Source organism: Sapajus apella, unplaced genomic scaffold (assembly GCF_009761245.1).
Source record: "Sapajus apella isolate SASKATOON/1434 unplaced genomic scaffold, GSC_monkey_1.0 scaffold69, whole genome shotgun sequence".
NCBI lineage: Eukaryota > Metazoa > Chordata > Mammalia > Primates > Cebidae > Sapajus > Sapajus apella.
The window spans coordinates 7,838,087-7,862,505 of record NW_022437009.1 but is presented as its reverse complement, the minus strand read 5'-3'; the positions used below and the strand labels follow the sequence as shown (position 1 = coordinate 7,862,505).

General features: G+C 43.8%; 1 long non-coding RNA gene across 2 annotated transcripts in view; it reads right to left on the bottom strand.

The window, feature by feature from the left end:
- Positions 1 to 8,882: 8,882 nt before the first annotated feature.
- Positions 8,883 to 24,419, bottom strand: part of LOC116531101 — a 48,872-nt gene continuing 33,335 nt past the window's right edge. For both annotated transcript variants that reach the window (XR_004260275.1, XR_004260274.1), the window contains 2 exons: positions 11,731 to 11,975; positions 8,883 to 9,248 (listed from right to left, as the gene is read on the bottom strand). This is a non-coding gene — a long non-coding RNA (uncharacterized LOC116531101). The remainder of the gene's footprint in view (positions 9,249 to 11,730; positions 11,976 to 24,419) is intronic.

Below are 24,419 nucleotides of genomic sequence, written 5' to 3'. Positions count from 1 at the left end.
ATTAGCCCCATTAAATAAATTAAAAGCTAATAATCAAATAATTTTTAAGGAACTTGTCTAAGGTCACATGGTGGGCTGGATTCTCAGTTTGTCTCCCTACCCCATACCAGACTCACTCTCTACCCTTCTCCACCCTGCTCTGTGCCCTAGGAGGCTGATTTCTAGGGAATGCATCCGTGGGTTCCCCTATCCTCTGGTTTGTAGTTGGATTAGGCCAATGAGAGGCAATGACAAGAAAACAGAGGATGGGAAAAGAAAGAAATTGGGATTTTTTTCCTCCCCTCTCCTCTCCTTACTGGGTCATAGTCTGGCAGTGATTGTGCTCCTCTGTCTACAGCCTCAGGGGCTAAGAGGCAGCCCTCTCTCAGTGATAGCCAGGGACCTCTCCAGGTTCTGACTATCAGCTCCTCCCTTTGCCCCTGTAGGCCTAGAGATGGTAGCAGTGTCTTTGACATTGCTGGCCCCAGAGAGTATCACCATTCCTGGTTGGCCTCCTTCCTCTGATGCGTACACCTTCTTTAAACCCTCTTCATTGTTTCTTTCGAAGGTGATCATTGTTTCCTGCGACGTCTCTGACTGCAACACACAACTAATGAGTGCTAGGACCCCATCTAGAACCCAAATCATCAAAACCCTAGGAGTTCATGCCTGAATAATTTAGAAAATTTAATTTGCTCCAGACACAGACATGCTAATTGTCATTATCATCAAAGTTCTCCCTACTTACTTGGCACTGTGCTGGGCCACTTACAGAGAGGATTATAAGAACAAAAACCCTGCCATCCAGGAATTTTCATGCACACTGAGATAAACGACTATGTATAGTACATGCATGGAGTAGAGACATCCCGAACTACTGCCTGGATAGACAATGATTGGGTGGGAGGTCATGGTGTGGAGTAAGGGTAAATGCATTTGAGAGTCGAGGACTGAATATCTAGAAAAGCAGATGTTCTGTTTCTAAACTGGGTAGACGAGAGCAATGGGTCAGATCATTCAAAATTGCAAATGATCCCGAAACATTTCTATTTGGCCTAGACATGCATGATTAGACAATATGTGGTTGATTTGTTTGGGGACTTCTGCTGCAGATACGCCTACCTAATTAATTTTTATTAGACTAATAGTGAAGAGAGTTAATATTCTTGAAGTTCACACACACCACTGCCACCTGAGAGTCAGAAACAAAACAATTTGGCCGCCAGTGCCCCAAAAGTGAGCTAGCGAGATTACTGGTACACAGCCCACCATAGTTCACTGCCCACCTTTACATTGGTCTGACATTGTCACTCTGTAAGACCTGAGGTCACGGGTTGTGGAATGTGGTTCAGCTTCTCAGGACAAAACAGGCCCTTGCTGATCTACAATGGCTCTATACTCCTTCCTCTGAGGATTCAAATGCCTCAGAATAGCAACTTGGATCATGGACAGAGGCAGCAGTAAAAACCTGGTGTGGCTAGAAGTCAGAAGACCCCGGTTCCTGTGCATCCAAGTTAAGCCTCCCTGGGAAGTCCCTGGCCCTCACTGAATTTTAGTAGTTTATGCTTTAAGATGGAGAAAATAATACTCACATCAAGAGTTAACTTGAGACACTATGCCTGGCACTCGCAATGATGAGCAAATGCTTTGTAAATGTTAACTTCTGTATGTCAGCAATAATATCATAGTCTTTTAGTGTTGGAATCAGTCTTGCCTAGTTTGCAGATACGTTCTGCTGAATTCCAGCCATTGTAAATTAATAGTGCTCTGATTTTTTTCTTTTACAAGTAATGACAGCTAATAGTTCTATGGTGCTTACTATCTACCAGACGATATTCTAAGCATTTTATAAAGATAAAACCATTTAATCCTTGCAATTACCCTCACAAAATAGGTACTACAATGCTCTCCATTCTAGAGATGAAAAACCCAGACTCAGAGAGGTCACATGGCTACTAAGTAGCAGGGCTGGGATTCAAATTCTGAGTCTGGTTCCTTGCTCTTTACCACAGTACCCTGCTGCCACAAGAATTGCTGGGCAGCAAGGTAAAACCTAGTGTGCCAGAAAAATAATACAAATTATATGGTATCAGAGCACTTTCTGGCTGAAGTGATGGGAGAAATTGTGCACACAGAGATGAGATTGAAGAGGAACAGAGTAAGCAAAGGCATAGAGGTGGGAAGCTACAGGACATAGAAAAAGAGCAGCAAGGAGTTCCACCTGGGGTCATGAAGAGGCTTACGGGAGACAAGAACTAAAGATGGGCTACAGTGAGGCAACCCCAGAATGTTAGGCTAAGCAGCACAAATGTTTTTCCTCCCTAGAGGGAATGGGGAGCTGCTAAACGTGGGCAAGAGTTCAACAGGATCAGAATTGTGTCTGAGAAAGAGTTAATATGACAGCTGTGTGTAGGATGGTGCCAAAGGAAGAGACTGCAGACTGGAAGACCACGTGCCCCAGCCGTCTAATGGGCTGCGCTCCACCCACTGAGATAAATAAAGACTTGTTGACTGACTGACAGACAGATTGATTGACACACTGCCTCCAAACCATAAACCATCTCCATCAGAGAACCCCTGCTTCATAATCTACCTACAATGGCAGCTCCGCCTGAAAGTAGGCAAGGGTTCTGAGGCTAAAGTTATTGGACAGAGCCACGATGCTGCATCTGTAAATGGAGAAGGGCCAAAAACTAGGAGACTCATCCTCCACCAAAAACACCTCAAAGGAGGGAGACCAATAGCTTGAGAAATACCCCCAGTAAACGGAACATAACCCCCATTCCTTTTCATTTTTTCTTGTATTCCTCCATCATGAAGGGAAAATGCATGGCAGCTGTGTGAAAAATGATGGTTTTATTTCCACATGTGAGGTAGTCAGGGAATTTGGCTATAACCTTTTATTACACATTAATAATTTAGAAAAGGAAGAAGCATTCCCCAGTCAAATCTAATCTTGCACAAATAAATACTTTGCAGGGGAACGAAAGCGTCACATTCATCCTGGGATGAGCAGGTGATTACCAAGCCTCCGCGCGTTGCCGGCATCCATCAGCTAGGCCATTCACTCTGGTTAATGGCAATTGCATTACTTTCCTTGGGTCTGTTTTCGGCAGTTAGATTCGTAGCTCTGGGTGAATCTCTCCTATACTGACTCTCCAAGGCTTCCTCTATGTGTCTGTGAGGATCTATGTTCTCTGTGTGTTTGAGTGTGTGCTGTAATAGTTATATAGAGGAAATAGTCTGGAGTGCCTGATGTTCACCAACAGGCTAACGTCCAGCATTAACCCAAGAAGCCCCCTGCAGATTAATGTTCAATTAAGCCAAAACATTCACTTGAGAGTGCAGAAGAACTTTCACTTCATGCTCACAAGGAGGGGCATAAGTGTGCAGAAAGCCCTGGTTGACTACATGCATTTGAGTGTTTGCTTCACAAATTAGATATTTTTTTGTCCCGTGGTTCACATTACAACTGGACATGAGTCAGCTCTTTGCAGCACTGTGCATGCTGTCAGCTGTTAGCCTGCTCGTAAATGTTAGTCATAACATTTTAGACATTCTTACATTGAGGTTTCTGATTACAAAGACACCTCTTCCCTCAGTAAAAGAAAGTGAGCATTAAGGAAGCAAGGGTGCGGTAGACAAGACAACCAAGAGAGGAATGCATTGACTAGCACGTATAACTGAGCTAATTTTTTCACTGTCGACAAACGTAGTCATTGTGATACATTTTCCCACCGTCCCGGGTCCATGTGCCAGATAAGAAGCTTGGCCACTGCTGTACCTCACTTGGCAGAAAGGAGGTTTATTCTCATTCACTTTTCTGCTGCTCTCCTAATGCCAGCCCTCCCCTACTCAAGTGAAGCAATTCTCCTCAACAAGGCCAGATCCCTGGACAAAGCCATAAGGATCTCAGGCTACTGCCACTCTCTCCCCACAAAGTGCCCCCAAATCAGGATAACTCAGTAACCTGCTGGTAAACCAGTTCTCCAAGGAAGGAGGGGGGAACACAAACCCTGAGTTACAGTGTTTGCCCGTTTCCTTGATGTAAATATGCCTACTACAGCCAATTTCAAGCAACCAACAGTTTCACAACCAGCTTGTAACATTCCCGAACATTTAACAATCCGCCAGTGAGAGTCAGCCTCAGCACAGCGCTACCAGGTCTCCGTGCCCTGCACTGTCCCTGAGGGCCTCTGGGCTCAGACAGGTGGTGGGATGCCCTACCCCATGCCTGGTCTTCACACTAGCCGCTCAGCTCCTGGAGTTTGTGCAGCAGTCAGAACCCAACATGCTCCTTAATCAACATCTTGTTCAGAAAGTGTCACCTGCCATAAATATAGGCTTTTAACCTGTCTCCTTGGCGGCTACCTCTAGGCGTAGGGACAGGGAATTCATCATAAATTTCAGAGCTGGTGGATTTCTAGGGAGCAGGAAAGGCTCTTAGTCCACAGGCACTGTGGAGCGAGCCTGTTTCCCAATCCCCATCACAGAGGAGGAGGACAACTATGCAGCCTTTTCAGTGTCTGTCACTGTCCTGGGTGTCCGGGCCACAGAAAATACAACCTAGCCTCTGTTTACATAAAGCACAAGAAGGAAAGCAAGGGAGAACTGACCTCGGTGGCTTGGAGATTGGAGATCTTCGCGGGTTCAGGGTTGGAAACCCATCAACAGTTGTTAAGGGGATTACAGGAAACGTTTTGTAAGCATAGAAGCTGCTGCCAGAGGCTAGAGAAAGGAAACAAACAAGACACAGACACAGGGAGTACAGACACAGAAATGAAAGGGGAGAGACAGAGACAGATGGATAGAGATGGTACTGAACCAGATTCCGTTAAACTTAAAAAGCCTGAGATGGACATACTTCTTTATTGATTCTAAGCTCTTAGGTGCAGTTCAAACCCCATTCAGCCAGTGCTCCCTATCCCCTTCCTCAATTCAGGGTTTAATTTTTCATCAGAGCTGACAACATACCCTCCATTTTGTTCCAACTTGTAGCCCCTGGCAAAATGCTGTAACCCGACTCTGTGGCTTTATGCAGGCCATTTCCCTTCTGGAAACACTGTCTTCCCTTCCAAATGAATTTCTCTGTCCCCAAACTCATTCCAACCCTCACTTCATCCAGAAGATGTTTCTGGTTAATTGCCCTGGCTTTGAGCGTTTTATTTCTCTCTGGCTCCCTTACCACTTAGGTGCTCAATTTAGATGAAACTTTATCCTGATCTAATACAATTCTGCAACTATTCTGAGACGTGACTGACCTTAGACAAGTCGGGTCCTTCCGTGCACCTTCATTTCTTCCGCGGTTTCAGGAAATATCTGACTGGATGACTTAGTTTCTTTGCAGTTCTGACATGTATCAACTCTAAGTGACAGGGGCCATGAAGAACAGGATCAACAGATGGAGAAATGTGCCCATGAGAGAGGGACAGATTTATGGGGTGGCCAAATGAAGCCAGAGAGGGATTGATGGCAACAGTGTGACCATGATGTTTACTTGTCCCAGTAGCTTCTCTTCCCCTCTTCCATAATGACAGCTGGCTGCCCGAAGTAAAGGCTCTATATTCCAGCTTAATTTAATGTACTTGACTAAGTGTTGGCCTATCAGGCATAAACAAAAATGATATGTAGCAGCTTCTAGGAACCTTTGTTATATGACAGCTTGTGCTCATCCTTTGCTCCCCTTTCTTCTTTATTCCTTCCACCATCCTGCTGCCTAGAATGTGGATGTGATGGCTGGAGCACTAACCTCCCTCTTGGTCTATTTGGATGAGAACTTAAAGGGAGCTGGAAAGAGATCTTCCAACTAGGAGGACTTCACAGAACAGAACTTTCCTTCCAGTTCCAAATCGGATCCCTCTGGACTTTTCCTGAGAAAGAGATAAACTTTCTTGTTCAAGCCACAGTTATTTGGCGTGTCTGTTACTTAAAGCACAACTTAATCCTAAATGATTCTAAAGTTGAGGAGGAATTACCAGGAAGCCCAGATAGTCAGATGGTGGAGGTGACTGATGGCTGTGGGTAATAGACCACAGGTTACAAGAAACAGGGAAAGAGTTGGCAACAAGGGCAGCATACTCTCCTAACTTCTTCACCACCAGAACCAGTCTCAGACATCTGTGAGCAGTTTACAAGGCCCATCTTTAAAGCCTGTCTCCAGCAAACCTCTTTCTGTCCAGCCTAGCACTTCCAGGACCTCCTTTCCTCCAAGCTCCAGGGACGCTCTATATTACTTAATTGGCACTTGCCAACATGCCTGATACTGTCTTTTTTAGTGTTTCCAACTGCCAATCCCAGCTAGATTATATGCTCCTTGAGAAAAGAGATTTTTCTTGCTTTTCCCCTCAGACACAATGATAACATCTCAGGTTTTCTGGGCAGACTCTACTTCAAATATTATGTCCTGGTACTCCCTAAATTAAAAAAAAAAAAAGTTAGTGTTTAAACTACATCAACAAAACAATCTTTTGAGACATAAGACCAGAAACAAAATCCCAATTTGGGACTCAGAAAATCTGATTCCCATATTCACAGACCTACCTAGATGCTCAGTTAAAAAAAAAATAATAAAAATCATTGATTTTTCCCCCTGATGGATTGAAAGTGTCTTGACAAGGGTCCAAGGGCATCTAAGTGGAAAGAATGATGTACAGGAATAGGTAAGGTGATGAAGCATGACAGGTGGAGGGAGCATGATTGACAGAGCATCATCAGGACTGGGAGAGGATGCTGGGCCTAGACAGTGACCAATGGGCTATCACACAGGTGAATAGCAGCTTCCCTAATAACACATAAGGCCCTGTCCCGGGTATCTGGGACTTGTTTAGTAGGAAACTAGGAAAACTAGGAAAGATCTTTTTTTAAGTGATAAAATGCAATGGCCAGACTTCCTGTCTGGTGAATTGAAGACACACATCTAATTCACTCCCTCCCTTAACCTCATTAAAATTACAGCAGAGGGATTGTTTACAAAGGTGTAAACCCACAAGGACAGGGCAAAATGGGAAAGGAGAAAATAGCAGTAAAATTTTGGAAGCTGCAAAGTGGACGGACAAAGGGTAATGAACTTGACAGATCTGAGAAATCTAAGTCACTGCTGGTAGTGAGGAGAGCTGAAAATCAAGCTGAGGTATATCACAGAAGCCTCAAAATGCCCTGGCATTGGTAGCACAAAATATTTCTGGAAGCAGTGCTGAAGAGAAGTTGTCAGAATAAGGAGAACAAGTGGAAAGCTGTTTCAGCCACAGCAGCTCTCAAACCCTCTTCCATTCCAGCACCGGGCAGCGCCCATCCCCATGCTGGCAGGAGACTGCAAGCTTACTGTCTGCAGCGGGTGAACCCGGGGGGTCCTGGGTGCCCCTGTGGCAGGTTCACTCTACCGAAATGGGGAGGCCAAACTCTGGCATTCCAAATGCTTTTCCAACATTACAAGACAATGAACAAGAGCTTCTCATGTAAAAAAACAGACAATAGAGCTCAAAAGCAACAGAAAAAAGCAACAACTAAAAAAATCTGAAGCTATGAAGAAGACCACTTTATAACTAGACCTCGTCAACACGTGCCAGCAATTCACATCCTTGGCTCCACTGGGCCTTCACTTGCCTCTCTGTGCCTGGGAAGACCAACAGCACACAGCCAAGAACGTCAGTTGGAGGGGCCTTACACCATATCTGCCCAGTAGTTCTCAAACTTAGCTCTGGGGGGCCTGAGCCTCCAAAAGCCCTTCAAGGGCCGTGGTAAGGGGAGGACAGAGGCTGAGCAGACAGGACTCCAGCTCCTGCCCTGCTTCAACCAATACAGCTTCTTTGGACTGGTTTTTAAACCAGAGTGTCTTGTAAATTTTTGTAAAAGGTAGTTCTCTTGGTTTTTTTTGTTTTTTTGTTTTTAATTATTCTAAATGCTGTGACAGACCAAATTCAGGCCTTATTTTTGGAGATGAGGAGACCTAGGAGCTTGTTATGAGTCAGACTCCCGCCCAGAGCTAACGCTGGCTGTGCAGCGGCCCCAGCAGATGCTGGAGCTGTCAGACAGCCAAGCGAAGGTCCCTGGGGCCCAGGCCACAAGAGCTTTCTCCCTGGAGACCAATGACCCTTCAGCCTGGAGGCTGGCCTCCCGCTGGTCTCTTCCTCCTGTTGATGCTCTAGGGAAGTCCCCCCGGCCCTGAGGCCTGACAGCTCTACTGCTGCTCACTCTGCCAGAGACACTCCGCTGCACCCCTGACAAAACCTGAGCCTGGCTGGTGCTGGAATATAAGGCACTGGACATATCCATTTTCCTGAAAAGGCAGACAGAGGAAAGCCAAGGTCACTCAGAAATGTTCTCCTTTTTAATAGGTTTGAGTCCCCAACACCGTCTATGGCTTCACTGGACTCATGCCCCAGGACATATGGGTTCCCCTCCCCTCTTCCACCTTCCTGATCTCCTTTCTTTTCCCCGTTTTGAAAGCCCTCTAGAGAATGGGTGTGATACTGCTTGTTGACTCTTCCTGAGGGATAACGCAAACTCAGCAGAGCTTATCCCTTCCCCCCCCCTTTTTTTTAATTATATTTTAAGTTCTGGGGTACATGTGCAGATCGTGCAGGATTGTTACACAGGTATATACACGCCATGGTGGTTTGCTACATCCACCCCCCCGTCATCTATATTAGGTATTTCTCCTAATGTTATCCTCCCCAATCCCCCCACTCCCTGCTAATCCCTCCCCAGCTCCCCTGCGCAAACAGACCCCAGTATGTGATGTTCTTCTCCCTGTGTCCATGTATTCTCATTGTTCAACACCCACTTATGAGTGAGAACATGCCGTGTTTGGTTTCTGTTCTTGTGTCAGTTTGCTGAGAGTGATGATTTCCAGCTTCATCCATGTCCCTGCAGAGGACATGAACTCATCCTTTTTTATGGCTGCATAGCATCCCATGGTGTATATGTGCCACATTTTCTTTATCCAGTCTATCATTGATGGGCATTTGACAATTCAATCCCAGAACTGACTCGGCAGAGGATGCTTACCCTGTGACGTGCTTGCGGAAACTGGAGTAATTGGCCATACTGCCATCCAGTCTCATCCTCCCCCAGCAGGCTTTGAGTATAGGGAGGGCAATCTTGCTGGTTAAATGATGTCTGTTTGGCATCATCCCGCCAAGCCTCAGACAGTCCTGCAGAGGTACAGGGGAATTTGACGGTAAGATAGACACTTGGCTTGTTGCCCTCTGATGTACGCTCCACCTCCGGTCAGCAATGAAGACTTTGAATCTCCTGCCTTGTTCTGCCTTCTGGAAAAGAAAAACAATACATGTACTGCTTAATTCATCCGACAACTAGAATGTAAGCTCCTTGAGGGTCCTTTTTGTGTGTATTTTGTTCATGGCCATATCCCCAATGCCTAAGACAGAGCCTGCCACAAAGTAGGTATTCAACATACATGGATGAGGTGAATGAACCAATCTTTCCACTATGGTTTGAATGTATGTGTCCCTCCAAGATCCATATTTTAGAAACTAATACCCAATAGGTAGTATTAACAGGTGGGGTGTTTAAAAGGTGATTAAGTCATGAGGGGGGAGTCCTCAGAAATTAGATGATTGATGCCCTTATAGAAGAGGTTGAAGGGAGCAACCTACTCCCTTTTTGCCCCTTTTGCCATGTGAGAGGCAAGAAGGCACAGCCCTCACCAGACACTGAATCTGCTGACACCTTGATCGTAGACTCTGCAGCCTCTAGAACTGCGAAAAATAAATTTCTTATTTTCTTTTCTTCTTTTCTCTTCTCTTCTCTTTTATTTTTTTTTCACCAAATGCATCCCAGATTTTAAGAAGAGAGAAATAAATTTCCATTATTTATAAATTATCCAATTTGTGCTATTTTGTTAAAGCAGCAGGAACAAACTAAGACACTTTCTCCCTCACTCTCTCTTCTAAAAGCCTTCCCCATACGGGGCCTGGCCCACTCTCAGAGTGAAGTCCAAGTCATGGAGCAGGACACTTTAGAACCTAATACCCAATAGGTAGAGAATCCTGATAAAGGACAGAGAATCCTGCAATCTAAGTGGAGCAGGGAAGGAGAGAAGAGGGTGCTTCCCAAGCCTCTTCCAGCCTCTGTGATTAATGACTCCACCAAAGCAGATCCCTTTAAGTCCCAGGACCATTTGCTAAGGGTAAATGACAACATGGTAATTTAGAAAGAAAACAAAATGATCAGAACCTTCAAGAGAATTCTGGAGGGAGCTGAAGTAAGAGAATCCAAGCCTACCTCATAAATTATCCTCAGCCTCAGAGTATGTGGCCTCCAAACTGGAATCTGCTACGGTCCCCACAGATCCCTGCTATTCTCAGCTGCTTTACCAAGCAGCTGAGCACTGTGAGAGTAACCTCCAATATGCCAGCATAGGCAGAGGGAGGAAAGGGTCCCAAGAGCCTACAGAAGTCTGTGAGGACACAGAGGTAGTGGTGGCTGTTAGCAGGGAGGGACACTGGCTCTTCCTAGCCACCTTCTCCCAGGCCCCATCACACATGTTGGCTTGCTCAGGAGGCAGTTCTCAGCATCACATCTGCCCAACCACACCGGCAGAGTTCCTCGTGGGCCCCACCCAAGCCCTTGGGTCTATGCTGCATGGGAAGGTACACAATATCCCCTGGACACAGAGAGTCCGTGCAGTCCATGGAACACCCAGCAACTCTGACCACCTCACCTCTCTGTATGCCCAGAAGTTTGTCTGAATACGACTTTTCTTTTCCTTTCTTTCATTTAAACATTTTTTTAAAATAAAATGGTTTAATTATGTCAAATGCCTGAGGTTTTGCCTTGCAGTAACAACAAAAAGTTAGCCCAATGAGGACAAAAGGCAGTATTTCTTGTACGCAAGCAATCTAGACCATTTGGTGGTTGGAACAGGGGGAGGATGGGAGGGAGTGGGCTGAAATGGGGCAGGGGACCAGCAATGAACACAATGCAGAGGGAGAGAGAGCCACCTGGACCACATCTTCCAGGAAGAGATCTACAGTGTTTCAGAAGCAGCGCAGCAAGCCTGTGCTCCTTCACATCTTCCATCTCCCCAGTAGAACCAGTAAGTCACCTTCCCATGCCCCAACTAGATGCCCCTGATGTGCAAAGCTTTTCTATGTTGTGAGTATGGATGATCCTGGAAAGAGCCTTACCTTTAGCTGGGACCAGCCAACACCAAGATTATCAATTAACACTTAAGCAGAGATGTGTTAACAGTCAGCAGCTAAGCACAAAGGACAGAGATGACATCAGAAGAAAAGAAATGATCACCAGGAGCAAGCTGCCCCTATTCAGAAGTTCAACGGCACATGATGTGTCACCTTTGGAGGATGCCATGGTTTCATTCCATCCATTCTATACACACGTTTACTAGTGTCTGCTATATGCCAGGTGCTTTACTGAGCATTGGAAAGACAGAGATGACAAGATCTGTCCTTTCTCTCAGAAAGCCATGATCAAGGAAGGAGGAGCACCATGGTAAATCACTAACTAAATGCAAGCACAAAGTCAGTGCCAAAGGCTTCTAGAACAAGGAATAAAGAAATGATTAATTTTTAATGAAGTTTTAAAGAACTTCACCATGGAGGTAACATTTGAGCTGAAACTTGAGAGAAAAGAAAGTTTTACAGGATATTATGGGCTGAGAGCTGGGGAGCCAAGGGGCATTCAAAATGATATGTTGGTTTCCTGGGGCGGCTGTGACAAATTATGTCAAGCTGTATGACTTAAAACAACAGAAATTTATTCTCTCACTTCTTAGGAGGCTAGAATCCAAAATCATGGTGTCAGTAGAGTTGATTTCCTCTGAAGGATCGGAGGAAGAACTGCCTCATGCCTCTCTCCTGGCTTCTGGTGGTTGCTGGCAGTCCTTGATGTTCCCTGGCTCGTAGATGTATCATCACTCCAATCTCCGCCTCCGTCTTCTCATCACCTTCTCTGCGTGCCTCTCTGTGTCCTCTCCGCTTCTTAGAAAGATGCCTTTTCTGATTGGTTCCGCCCTAAATTCAGAATGATTTCATCTTAAGATCCTAAACTAATTACATCTGCAAGGACCCTATTTCCAAAAAAGGTCACAGTCAGGGGTTCTGAGTGCATACGAATTTTGGAGGAACGCATTTAACCTACTGCAGGTGGTAAGTAGATGCAGAAGAAATGGCTTGGCTACTCATGAGGCAGCTCATGTTCAATCACACAAATGTTTGCTTCACCCATTTAGGAAACATGGATCTGTTTCTGGATCTTGGCTGGACAAGGGCTGAAAGGTAATAGTAATTCAGACCCTGAATCCCAATGTCCACCTCTTGAGTGGACTTGTAGATGCCACCTTCAGGTGAAGGAAAGGCCAAGATCAAAGCTCCAGGCAAACCAGTGAATGAAAACTCCTCCTAAAGTCCTCAGGTTTCTGTTCATTCAAAGTTCAAACTTCAATTTTAACATTTCTCAGAGTTTGCTAAGAAAACAAATGATGCTTTCTCAAGTCCCTCCCCTCCCCTCTTCTCTTCTTACAACTGGGTACAGCGTGTTCTGAACAGAGAGGAGGCTTCAGTGAGGTATGAAATGAAACAAATCCGCAGGCAAACAGCAAAGAAAGCTGGTGTATTTTTAATATGCAGGCACCATTTTGGGGATTGTGGAGAAAATTTTGCCTCTTCATATTGAAAACCCAATGCGCTGGAAAGGGAGCCAGAGGTGGGGGAGGAACGATACAGCTCTCTCCCTTCAGCACAGCCACTTCTTAAAGAAGCGATTGATTAAAGAGAAAGTGTGGGGAACCAACTGTTCACACTTGCCAAATATTTCTAAAGGCTTCAAAATCACTCAAGGTGGTGGATTTTTTTCCCCATAAAGTGTCTACAAAATCTGTCACCTCAACACCCAGTGTTTAAACAGGGCATTGTCTTGAAAAATTACTTTGTTCTCTGGATCATTCATGGTGCTGGCCTGACACTGCTTCTATTTTCTGCATCAGTGTGAAATTGCTGCAAAAACAGCTGCACAAGAGCTCAACTCAAGAGCTGCCAGGAGCCAGGAAGAGTAGCCTTCACCCCCTCAGGCTGGCACTTCAGGCACCCTCGCTGTCCCCCACCCCCTGGTGCTCTGTGACTAGAAGCAGTCCAAGAGCACATTGCCTCTTAGTTGGAACAATGTGAACTAGAATTGTCTACCCCACAGAAGCCAAAGGGGAGTGGCAGAGCCTCAGGACAGACCTGGGAGCAACTTCAGTGACCATATAGTTCAAACCCTTCTTTCTACAGAGGAGGAAACTGAGGAAAAGAGAAGGCAATAACTTGCTCAAAAGCTAATGGGCATCTACCATTTGCTTTGGCTGTTTAGCAACTCAACTCCTTCCTTTGGACAATTTCCCACCTTAGGAGCCTTGATGAGGAGCCTGTCTCCCACTATGGAAGCCAGAAATGCCAAGTATTCTTTTTCCATGCTATTTTTTTTCTCCAGGGCAAAGACACTGGACCTAACCTCTTGCCAACCAGACACTCCTGTCCTGTGTTGTGATTGGGAGATGGTAACTCAATGAAAAGGGAATAGAGGAAGATTCTACCTCAAGGGTCATGGTGTTGGAGGCTGTTCCTAGCTATAAAAATCCTGGTTCAGTGAGCTACCCAATATCCTTTTAATCAATCTTTTATTTTTCTCCATGGTCTATTTATGTTGCTTGCAAATAAAAACCTTGGCTAATGCCAAAATATTACTAAGAGTTGGGTAGAAACAGGCCCTCCAGAAATTAACAGGAATCTGAGATTGTTTGTTTTGCATGCTGAGGGCTACACACAGAAAAAAATTAGCTTGGAGTAAACTATGTGACTCTGCCAAAACATGGTAAATTGTGGCAAACCATTAGGTTTTTACCTGTAGTCACCTGGAATGAAATACCTATTGAAGCCAAGGTTTAGGGGATGAAACAGTTGCCACTATCAAACAATATTAAAAGCATGAAAAAAAATCAAAGACTATAGGATAAACTGCTTCCAATAGTGCTAGCTGGATTTTTTAAAGAATAAAAAAACACAAATTCTTAAGTTCTCAAGTGAAGACAAAATGAAAACCAAAGATGTTCTACCCGTACTTGAAGAATCTCTTTTATCTTATAGCCACCATCCTGAAATAGACAAAAATCAAGCCCAAAGTTTGATCCTGCATGTTGCTAAATTAGAAGATTAGTTTGGTTTCTGTTTTTGTGTTTTGAGATGAGTCCAGCTCTGTTGCCTAGGCTGGAGTGCAGTGGTGCAATCTTGGCTCACTGCAACCTCTGCCTCCCAGGTTTAAGCAGTTCTCCTGCCTCAGTCTCCTGAGTAGCTGAGATTACAGGCACACACCACATCGAGCTAATTTTTTAATTTTAGTAGAGATGTGGTTTCACCATGCTGTCCAAACTGGTCTCAAGCTCCTGACCACCAATGATCTTCCCACCTCAGCCTCCCAAAGTGCTGGAATTACAGGCATGAGCAACCACATCCAGCCTAGAAGATTAGTTTAATATGCAGCCTTCCAAACTTCTGCTTAGGTGAAAATTAGAGCATAGAATAGAAAAGAGATAGACCTAAGAATTGGAACAGAGATTTATGGGAGGATTCAGATGATGCTGAGCATTGAATTTCTAAACTTTATGATTCCTGTCTCTCTTATTAGCCAAATCAACTCCTCCTTCCCTTCTTATGCATGTATTCCCATCTTGCTTAAAAATCTTGGAATGATCTAACCTGAGGGTTATTACCTTGCAAGGGAAGTTCATTCTCGTCATGTTCCACCTGCTCTACCCCTCATTGTCTCCTATAACTCGGGTTAGATCTCAACATGTTCCTGGGACAGGGTGGGGTAGAGGATGAAGCACATCTATATACGATATCTTAAGGGAAAAGCTTACAGACAAAAGTTTACGACTCTGATCATTGTATTAGTAGAGGCCTGAGAAATATGTGAGGGAGCAGATTCTGCGGGTACTAGGCCAACAAGGGAAAAACATAATTTTAGATCAAGTGGAGTTTTTTGATAGGCTGACTGTGCGGTAATTCTCCATTTCATGCACTGGCTTGAGCATCTAGTTGTTTTAATTGTTTGCTAGTTAGTTAACAGAAACCTGGACTTATTAGTGCTCCATAGTACAGTACATTAGTGCTCCAGTGTAGCTGCGATGCCAGAAATCACAAGCTATAGTTTAGAGGAAGTAAATTCAAAGACCTAGGGAGATGGCAATGTTGGTGTGGATTTATTACAAGTGCTTACCTATCTCCTATGTCTCCCAAGAGGACCCAAAACACACTATCTTCATTAAGGCAATGGTAAATTCATTAGTGACAGGAGTGCCAACATCTTTATTAAAAGCGTGGCTATTCTCTATAAGCCAAGGATGCTGGTAGAAAGAAGATGTAGTTGGAAATGAGATGGACAATTTCAATTGGATTGGGAATATCACAAAGTAGCACAGGCCTGGGAAGAGCAATAATTACCAGAGCTTGGCTACCATAAGAGGCAGCTGGCCAGACTGATAATCAGAATGGGTTGACTCTGTGATGGTTAATTTTAGGCATCAACTTGACTAAGGAATACCTAGAAATCTGGTAAGACATTATTTTGGGGTTTATCTGTAAGGGTATTTCCAGAGGAAGTTAGCATGTGAGTTTAAGTGGACTAGGTGGGGAAGATCTGCACTCAATTTGTGCAGGCACCATCCAATCTGCTGGGGACACAGAACAAAAACATGGGGTGGAAAAGGTGAACGTGTCAGCCTATCTACTGAAACCAGGACACACGCTTCTGCTCCTGGCCTTGGACAAGAACTCCAGGCTCTCTGACCTTTGGACTCCAGGACTTACATCAGGGGCCTCCTGGGTTCTCAAGCCTTTGGTTTCATTCTGAGAATGGTGAGAGTTACTGAGAGTTACACCATTGACTTCCCTGGTTCTAAGGCCTTCAGACTTGGACTGAGCAATGTTACCAGAATCCCAGCATCTTCAATTTGCAGATGGGCTGTCATAGAACTTCTCAGCCTCCATAATCATATGAGTCAATTTCTCCAATAAATCCCTTCTCATATATCTATAGGTATATCTTGTTGGTTCTGTCTCTCCAGAGAACACTGACTAATATAAGCCCATATAGATCTTTGGCATGGCAGCTCATGGAGTTCCAAGAGAAAAAGAGATGGACATATCAATAAAGGCTTTATCTTGATTTAACAGGCCTGATGAATAGAGTCCTGACTTGTGTCATCATGACTGAGAGTTGTAGTTGATAGCAGGCCTTGTTCACTTACCATCCAGTAACTACTCACCAATACCCCTTCCTCTTTTCTAATGGGAGTCCAGTTGAGACTTCCAGGAGAGAATTTCTCCTCCAACACACAGTCTCTAAGATAGGAAAAGTCTCTCATACGTTGGACATAATCTAACTGCATGTGGTTCCCGCAGCCAGGGTGGAAGCCCACTTGCAACCACAGTGGGAAGCAAACCAAGGCACTGGGAAAGACAGACCAAAGACATACAAAGAGTCCAGGTCCTCAGTGATACCTCTGAGCTATTGAATTAACCAGCCCTTGTGCTTCCCAGTCTGCTTGTATTTCTTTATGCAATATACATTTTCTTTAATGTTCAAGCCAGTTGAGACAAGATGTTCTGTTATTGAAGCTTAAAATGCCCTACTGATACTTAGCTCTTCATTCAATCCCCATACCTGAGTTCATTCAGATTCAGTTCTCCATGCAGGAAGAGAAAGGTGAGTACCCCTGAGTAAGAACCCTGAAATTACATGGCAGATATACCTTTAATCTTTTTCCCAGAAGTCCCCCAAAGAGTCCTGCTGCCATTTACCAGCGTATCTGTGTCCTGGGGGAAAGTAAATACCCAGTGTCCTTCTGAGGATATCAGATACTGGCTGTAGAAAAATAGAAAAATCTGAAGACCCAGAACACTACTTTGGTGTGAGAGGGTACTGAGAGACAAGCAATAAATGAGGTTTTACCTAAGTCCACCTCATGGCTGGCCCAGTTGGCCCTCAAGCCCAATTAGTGGGTGGGGTCCAATGGTGGAGGTCATTCTCTATAAATAAGACAACCTTCTGTACCTCTTACAATGAAGAGAAATGGCATAACACTGCAAGGATCTCTTTGGGCTTTGGAGCTAATATATGCTGTATTTTATTTACTGATACAGTTAATTTTCCAGGAGATCAGCAAGGTTAACAACTTTGAGCAAAATTCAGAGGTAGGGAGGGCTCTCCAACTGATTCAAACTGTAATATAAGCATGTCTTCACTCAGCCCTCGTGATCCATGGGATCCAATGGTATTTGAAATGCCTTTGGCAGATCAGGATACGATATGGAATATGAAGCAAGGTTCAATAGGAGAATCATAGAATAAGCCCCTAGGGTTTTGAAGAAAGCTGGGTCTTATTCAGCAAGTTACTATTGCATACATGTATCAAAATTGTTCACCATAAATACATACAATCGTTATTAAAAAGTAATAATGATTTTAAAAGAAATAGCTGTTAGCTTGCTACTAGGCCCTGGTGGACAGTAAATGAACGATCATTAGACACTAGATAATCATGCATCCTGGAATAGATAATCATGCATCCTGGACTACTCATCCTGAACAGGATATTATCTATCCACCTACTTATAAAATCAGGCAGGCTTCATGGCATGTCATTATCTGTGGAAATGATATAAGCAAGGCCAGGCTCAAGTAAATCCTAATGGAACAAGTGAATTTCATGAGCTTATATTCCCAGTATGTATGTTCCTAATGTGTTGCTACTCCTCACTCAACTCATTTCCACAGCCAAGGTACTGTCTTGAAGGATGAAGTATATTCTTTGAATTGTCAATACTGTTGTTTCTATTGAACTCATGGAGATAGAGAGTAGAAGGATGATTATGAGAGACTGGGAAGAGTAGTGCAGGGGGTGGAGGGGAAGTGGGAATGCTTCATAGATAGAAAAAATACAAAGAATGAATAAAACCTAGTATTTGGTAGTACAACAGGGTGAATATGGTCAACAATAATTTAATTGTACATTCAAAAATAGCTAAAAGAGTATATATAATTGGATTGTTTCTAATACAGAGGATAAATTCTTGAGGGGATGAATACTCCATTTACCATGATGTGATTAGTATGCATTGCATTCCTGTAGCAAAGTATCTCATGTACCCCATAAATATATACACCTACTATATACTCACAAAAATTAAAAATTAAAAACAATAATAATGCTGTTTTTTACATAGCCAGAAATCATGACTCCAGAAATCAAAGGGTGAAAGTGGGATGATACATCTCACTATTACACTAAATGGTGCATTAGTAAAACTTTTGCTTCTAATCCTTATAACTCTAGGTATTGCAGGCTTAGAAATTTTAGCATCCAAGGAAGAATGCCTCTACTAGGAAACACAACAGTTCATTCATTGAATTGGAAGCTGAGACTCCAACCTAACCATTTTGGCTCCTATTCCCACTGAATGAATAGGCCCTCCCCACAAAAAAAGGATTACTGGAACAATTGTTGTAGATCATCAAGGGGAAATAGGATTGCTGCAATACATTGGGGCCACAAAAGAGGAGTATGGATTGAACACAAGGGATCAACTAGGGTGACCTGTTTCCACTTCCTGTGGTAATAGATTGATGAACACCATTGCAACCTCACATAGATAAAACTACTAAGAGATCAAATCCTTCAAAAATGAATGTTGCATCAACCCACCAATTATAAAAACTTGAACTGAGTACTGAACAAAAATAAGGAAACATGGACAAGTTAATCAAGAAGGAAATCTTAAATACCAACTGTAGCAAAAATACATCTATATTTCAACTACAGTGAAAACAAGGACAGGAGTACCTATGTGAATTATTTTCTATGTTGTATTATATAAATGTTTATGTATTTCAACAAACGTTATACTCCATTTTTTTCCCTTTGACTCATTTTTTCATGTAGGATATGTTCATTGTGATTAGTTTCACAATTTATTCTATAAATACAGAATATTAATGCAAATACATGCCAGAGCTAGAGGATAAATAGATCTTACCCACAAATCCTAAACTTGAAGCTAGGTGCAGTATCCGATGAGAATCGAGAGAAAAGATGAGCTGTTTTTGATTAAGCAAGACATAACTGAATTCTATTAGGAAGAAACTTTCTCTTTCAGAAATATGAATATGGAAAGAAGGGAGTGCATTGATACTGATTTGGAAAAGAGGTGGATTAAAGTTGGTCCTTCTTTTTTTGCTTGCTTTCTGCATTTGGAAAAATCGCCATCTTACAAGTCTGCCTCCCACTATAATAGCTTGAAATGACGATGTTTACTTTCCTAGATCTCCTTGTAGCTAGGATGCAGACATTTGACCTAGAGTTGTCAAGTCAGAAGCACCACCCTGGATGTTTTGAATCAGAAGCTAGTGATGCAGAGAAACAAGGATAATAAGGGATTCTCTGTCTCTCTGGCATCACAACTGAACACAATTGAACTCCTGGCATGACTATGGAGGGATGCTGATGATGGCAAATTTAGGAACATGTTTTTGTCTGAGTAACTGTGATCACGGTATTTCAGCCTTCCTGATGATTCAATATCCTTTAGATAAATTACTACACAGATCCAATTAGCAAAAGCTGATCTTGTTTTGCTTAACTGTGATCAAGAACTGTGATGGATACACAAGGTCATGGGGTAAGTTTGATGACTATGCTCTCATGAATCAATTATCTATTGCTGTATAATGAACCACCCTGAAACCAGTGACTTAAAAACATTAAAAATTTATTTTTTCTCATTATCCTGTAGGTTAACTAGATGGTTCTTCCAGTCTTGCCTGAGCTCACTGTGGCTTCATTAACCTGATAGTTGGCTGCATCCCTCTCTCCATGTGTTCCTCCATCTTCAAGAAGAATATAACAGGCTTCTTCACAGCATGATGGTCTCAGGGTCCCCAGGGGATGAGACATGATGCTTCAGGGCCTTTTGAAATGAAAATTTAGAAGCCATATGTGCGAGCTCCATCACATTTTATTGGTCAAATCAAGTCACAGAACCATCCCAGATTCAAGGTAGGGGAGGAATTGACTCTATTTGTTTATGGGAGGAGACAAGATCTCATTGCAAAAGAGCAGGCACACAGAGATGGGAGAAAATACTGGGGTCATCTTCGAAAACAATCTGTTACTTGTTGAATCACATGACTGAAATGTACAGAAGCCACCACAGCGAATCCAAGTGTTCCAACATCGTCAGAATTGTCTCTCTATCTCCACACTTGACTGGATAGTGACCAGCAGCTCTGACCTGGATGACAGGGCCCTCACAGACAATGACCGTGGAGCATCTTCATCAAAGCCACATGGAAGGAGTTCCCTACAAGAAACAGATATTCTGTTAACCCAGAGAAGCAGAAAGGGGTTCTGGAGAGACAGTGCCAGAGGCAAGCCTAGAATTCAGATGTCATATCTCCTGGGCCTGGCCTCTCCACTCCAGTGCTTATCAGCAACTGTTTCACATTTCCAGATGAAAAGAAAGAAACGGGTGTGGGGAGTTAGTTTTCCTAACATCCTGGAAATTCTGCCCCAACTGTGTGTCACTGGAAGGATTTGCCCCCCTCTATTTAATCAATGTCCCATCATAAGAGAACTTGGAAGGCAAAACCTTGGAAAGTCAAGTTGGGCAGCGACGTGTTTCCCCAGCAAGTCATTCGTATCCTCCAGATAGCCTGTTTTCTCCTCTATACAGAAAGTCTTTATACTGGGCCATTGGAAGGAAGACACGCCTATCTGCATTACTTATATCAATATGGAGTCAGCCTCTTTAAACACTGAGACAAAGTTTAAGCATCTATGCTTCTCCTATCCGAACTCATGCTTTGGAGACAGGCAAATTTAGGTGTAATCCAACTCACCATTTACTTGGCTTGATAACCTTAGGCAAGCCACTCCATCCCTCTGAGTCTCAGCACACTCCTACCTCACAGGGAATTGTGAGGATTAACTGAGAAAACAGGCATATTGCCTATCACAGAGCAGGTTCCTGGCAGAGATTTGTTCCCTCTCCCTGTTACTGAAGCAAAGCCTCTGAACTTCCCATGCTGCCTACTTCAAACACACATTCAAATCTTTCTATCCATTCACATCTCTTCCATTTTTTATAGCATTTCCACCCTGCCTGCCCTCAGAAAGCTGCCCCTGAACAGGTTCTGCCCCCATGACACATGTGCCCTGTATCCCCATCATACGCTTTCAGCTGATGCTCTGCCCTCTCATACTCAGTGCCCTTCTTTCATTCCCTCTATGTGGGTTCTGTGTTCATTCTTTCCCCTTGGAACCCGCTATATAGCTCCCCACACAATACAAAATGGAAGACAGAAGAGGAGGGAGAGAATGAGCTCCTTGGGTCTCCATGGAGACAGTGCCCTGGATGCAGGAAGAGCCCTCGGACTCTCAGGTGCAGCTGCAGCCTGCACAATAGCCCATCCCCGTGCCTCTCAGACTTCAGTTGTCTCAAATGCCTCACAAAAACTCCGGGCAGTGAAATTGATCTTCTGCCTACTTCTCAACAAGGCTTTATTCCATGTTGTATTATGTAAACAGTGCCTCCAGATGCTTCCTTTGAGCTGAGCTTTCGCCACCAGTAGGTAATCTTAGCCTCCATTAAATTCTGCTCTTGATCCCTCTGTGGCCATGTTAATTAAACGCAAAAGTTGTCATCACATTCTCAACCTGGTCTCCTTCATACTCACTGTGGACCAAGAGCTCTTCCTATGTGCCAATGGGCTTTGTTCTGTCCTGTTTAAATCATTTTAACTGCACTTTGGCCAGAGCCCAGGCACAGCTCACTCCATCTTCCCTGTCCAAGGCAGAGATGGTCTCTCTAGGCCCTTCACACATCACTTTCTCAAGAGAAGTTGAGGAAATGATGAGCACACATCCAGTGATATGCAAAGAATTCATTCATTTGCTCATCAACAAAGGCTTTTTGAGTAAGACATCCTATTCATCAGGTACCTTTATTAGTGCTGTGAACGTAGCAGGGAACAAAAGAGACCAAACCCCTACTTTGATAAAAATAACCTTCTAGTGTGGTCTTAGTTAAGACCAGTGGTTTTTCATCCTTGGCTGTACATTAGAAATACCTGGGGCATTTTAGAAAGCCCAGTAGTCAAGAGGCTGTATTAAATAAGAATTTCTAGTAGTTTTCAAATTATTTCTATGTGAGACTGTAAATATTTCCTTCGATCACTCCACCTTGTCTACTACTAAAAAAAAAAAAAAAAAAAATCTCTCTAAAGAACACTCTCTAAACAGGAGACACAACCATTGCCCTTGGATTTGTGAAGCTGGCATTTCAAGTTCTGAAGAAGCCCTCCCTTAAAAGAAAGGAAGAGGTCAGGAGTTCGAGAGCACCCTGGCCAACATGGTGAAACCCCATCTCTGCTAAAAATACAAAATTAGCCAGTGATGCACCCCTGTAATACCAGCTACTTGGAAGCCTGAAGCAGGAGAATCACTTGAACCCAAGAAGCAGAGGTTGCAGTGAGCCATTGCACTCCAGCATGGGCAAAAAGAGCGAAATTCTGTCTTAAAAAAAAAAAAAAAGAGGCTGGAAGATGTTAATTAAACGCAAAATTAAGGTGGAGTGGGTGAAGATGTTGATTCAAGGTCAGACTCCTTCTCACTTTCCAGGCCAGGAAGTATTAAGCCATTTGCCTGGTGAGCAAGTGAAGAGGGGTGAGTGGCTGCAGACTCATCTGCCCTTTTCATGTACCTGCAAAGACATGGCAGAGCATGACCTCAGACCATGGGGATTCTTCCCTGGGCTTGGAGGCAGAGTGAAGCAGTGAAGGACTCCATAGGCCCCAAAGCTGAGCTTGACTCCAATTTAAAGCTGTCAGAACAGGCTGAATTCTGAGTGGCCTTGGTCTCAGAGGGCTTAAGGCTCCTCCTGGCTGCCTGAGGAAATTATTCATTTGGATAAACCCAAATTCGACTACAGAAAGTAATAGCACATTGCTCTTTGTCCTCCTGATGTCTGGAGAGCTTCTCCACTGCCCCACCCTGCCACACATACCTACCTCCCTCTCCCTTCAACCCCTGCAAATTACAAGCCTAGAAAATTCTGACACCTGCCATCCCCAGAACTTGTCAGAGACATTGGAGGACCCACTGAAGTCCAGCAGTGCTAGAGCTGGTTGTGTGAGACCCAATCATAGGCATGGTTGTCATGGAAAAAAAGAAACCCATGGGCCTTGCAAATAAAGGTCAGATTGCTCTAGACCTAGAAAGATTCCGTGCAGACATTAGGAACCTTCTCTGACTTCCTATCCTCCAGCTGCACCTGCTCTTGGTGAAGTATCCTCCCTTCCTGGTTGCACTCTTGGAAAAAAGAAAAGGAAAGAAAGAGGGAGGGGAAAGGGGAGACCGATTATAGGATTCACAGGGATTTCTCCCTGGCCGTATCCACCACTCTCCTATTCCCTTCCCATGCCCGATTGTGGCGAGGGTAGAGACGCCTGACCCAATCTGGGCCAATCAGGTTCTTCATCCTAGGAAGCAGAAGACATGAGTACAGTCACACAGAAGCTAGGCAGTTGGAGCACAGAGCGTTCATTGTCTTAGAGACAAAATCCAAGAGGACTTCCCAGTAGTGGCTACCCTGGAGCTGCCTGGTTATTCAGGTTTCCCATTGAAACTGTGAACAAACATGATGTCCTTCATCTTGACATAGCTGGAATCAATTCAATTGTTTGCCTCTAAAGAAACTTAATTGGTAAAAGCTCTGAGCCCCCATTCCTTCTCCCACTCAGTATACACAGTATTGAGAGCATTGTTTTCTCTTTATCCAATTCTTTCCCTAGACTAGAAGCTCCTTGGCATCCTGACTATGGATTGGTCTTGCCCTCATCTCCCACCCACTCTTCACGTAGCTGACTCTCACTCTTCCCTCAGGTCCCTGGTGAGATAGCGGGAGCCTTCCCTGACCACCACCTCATGCATTCCTTGCCTGGGTGAAGTGCGCCTGGAATGCGGTCCCATTGCACCAGGCACTTCCCTATGGTAATGTGTTCTATTTTTATCTATCTCCCACAAGGCTGTAACTCCTTAAGTCAGGAGCTGTAGCCTATTTGATGTTCTATCTTCAGCACAAGTACAGTGCCTAGGACTTGGTAAGCACTCAGTAAGTATTTGTGAAATGAATAAATGAATGACTAAAGACATATACTAATCACCCTCCTCACAGTAAAATAATAGAAATTAATTACCTGGTTCAAATTATTATTCGTCTCTGAATACAATCAGTCAGTCAACAAATTAGTACTAATTGATGTGGCAAAAACTGTATTAGGCACCATATAACTACTATAAAGATGCAAATATAGACAAATAGGGGAGGAGAAGAAAATCTAAGAAAATCTGTCTTAAGAAAATC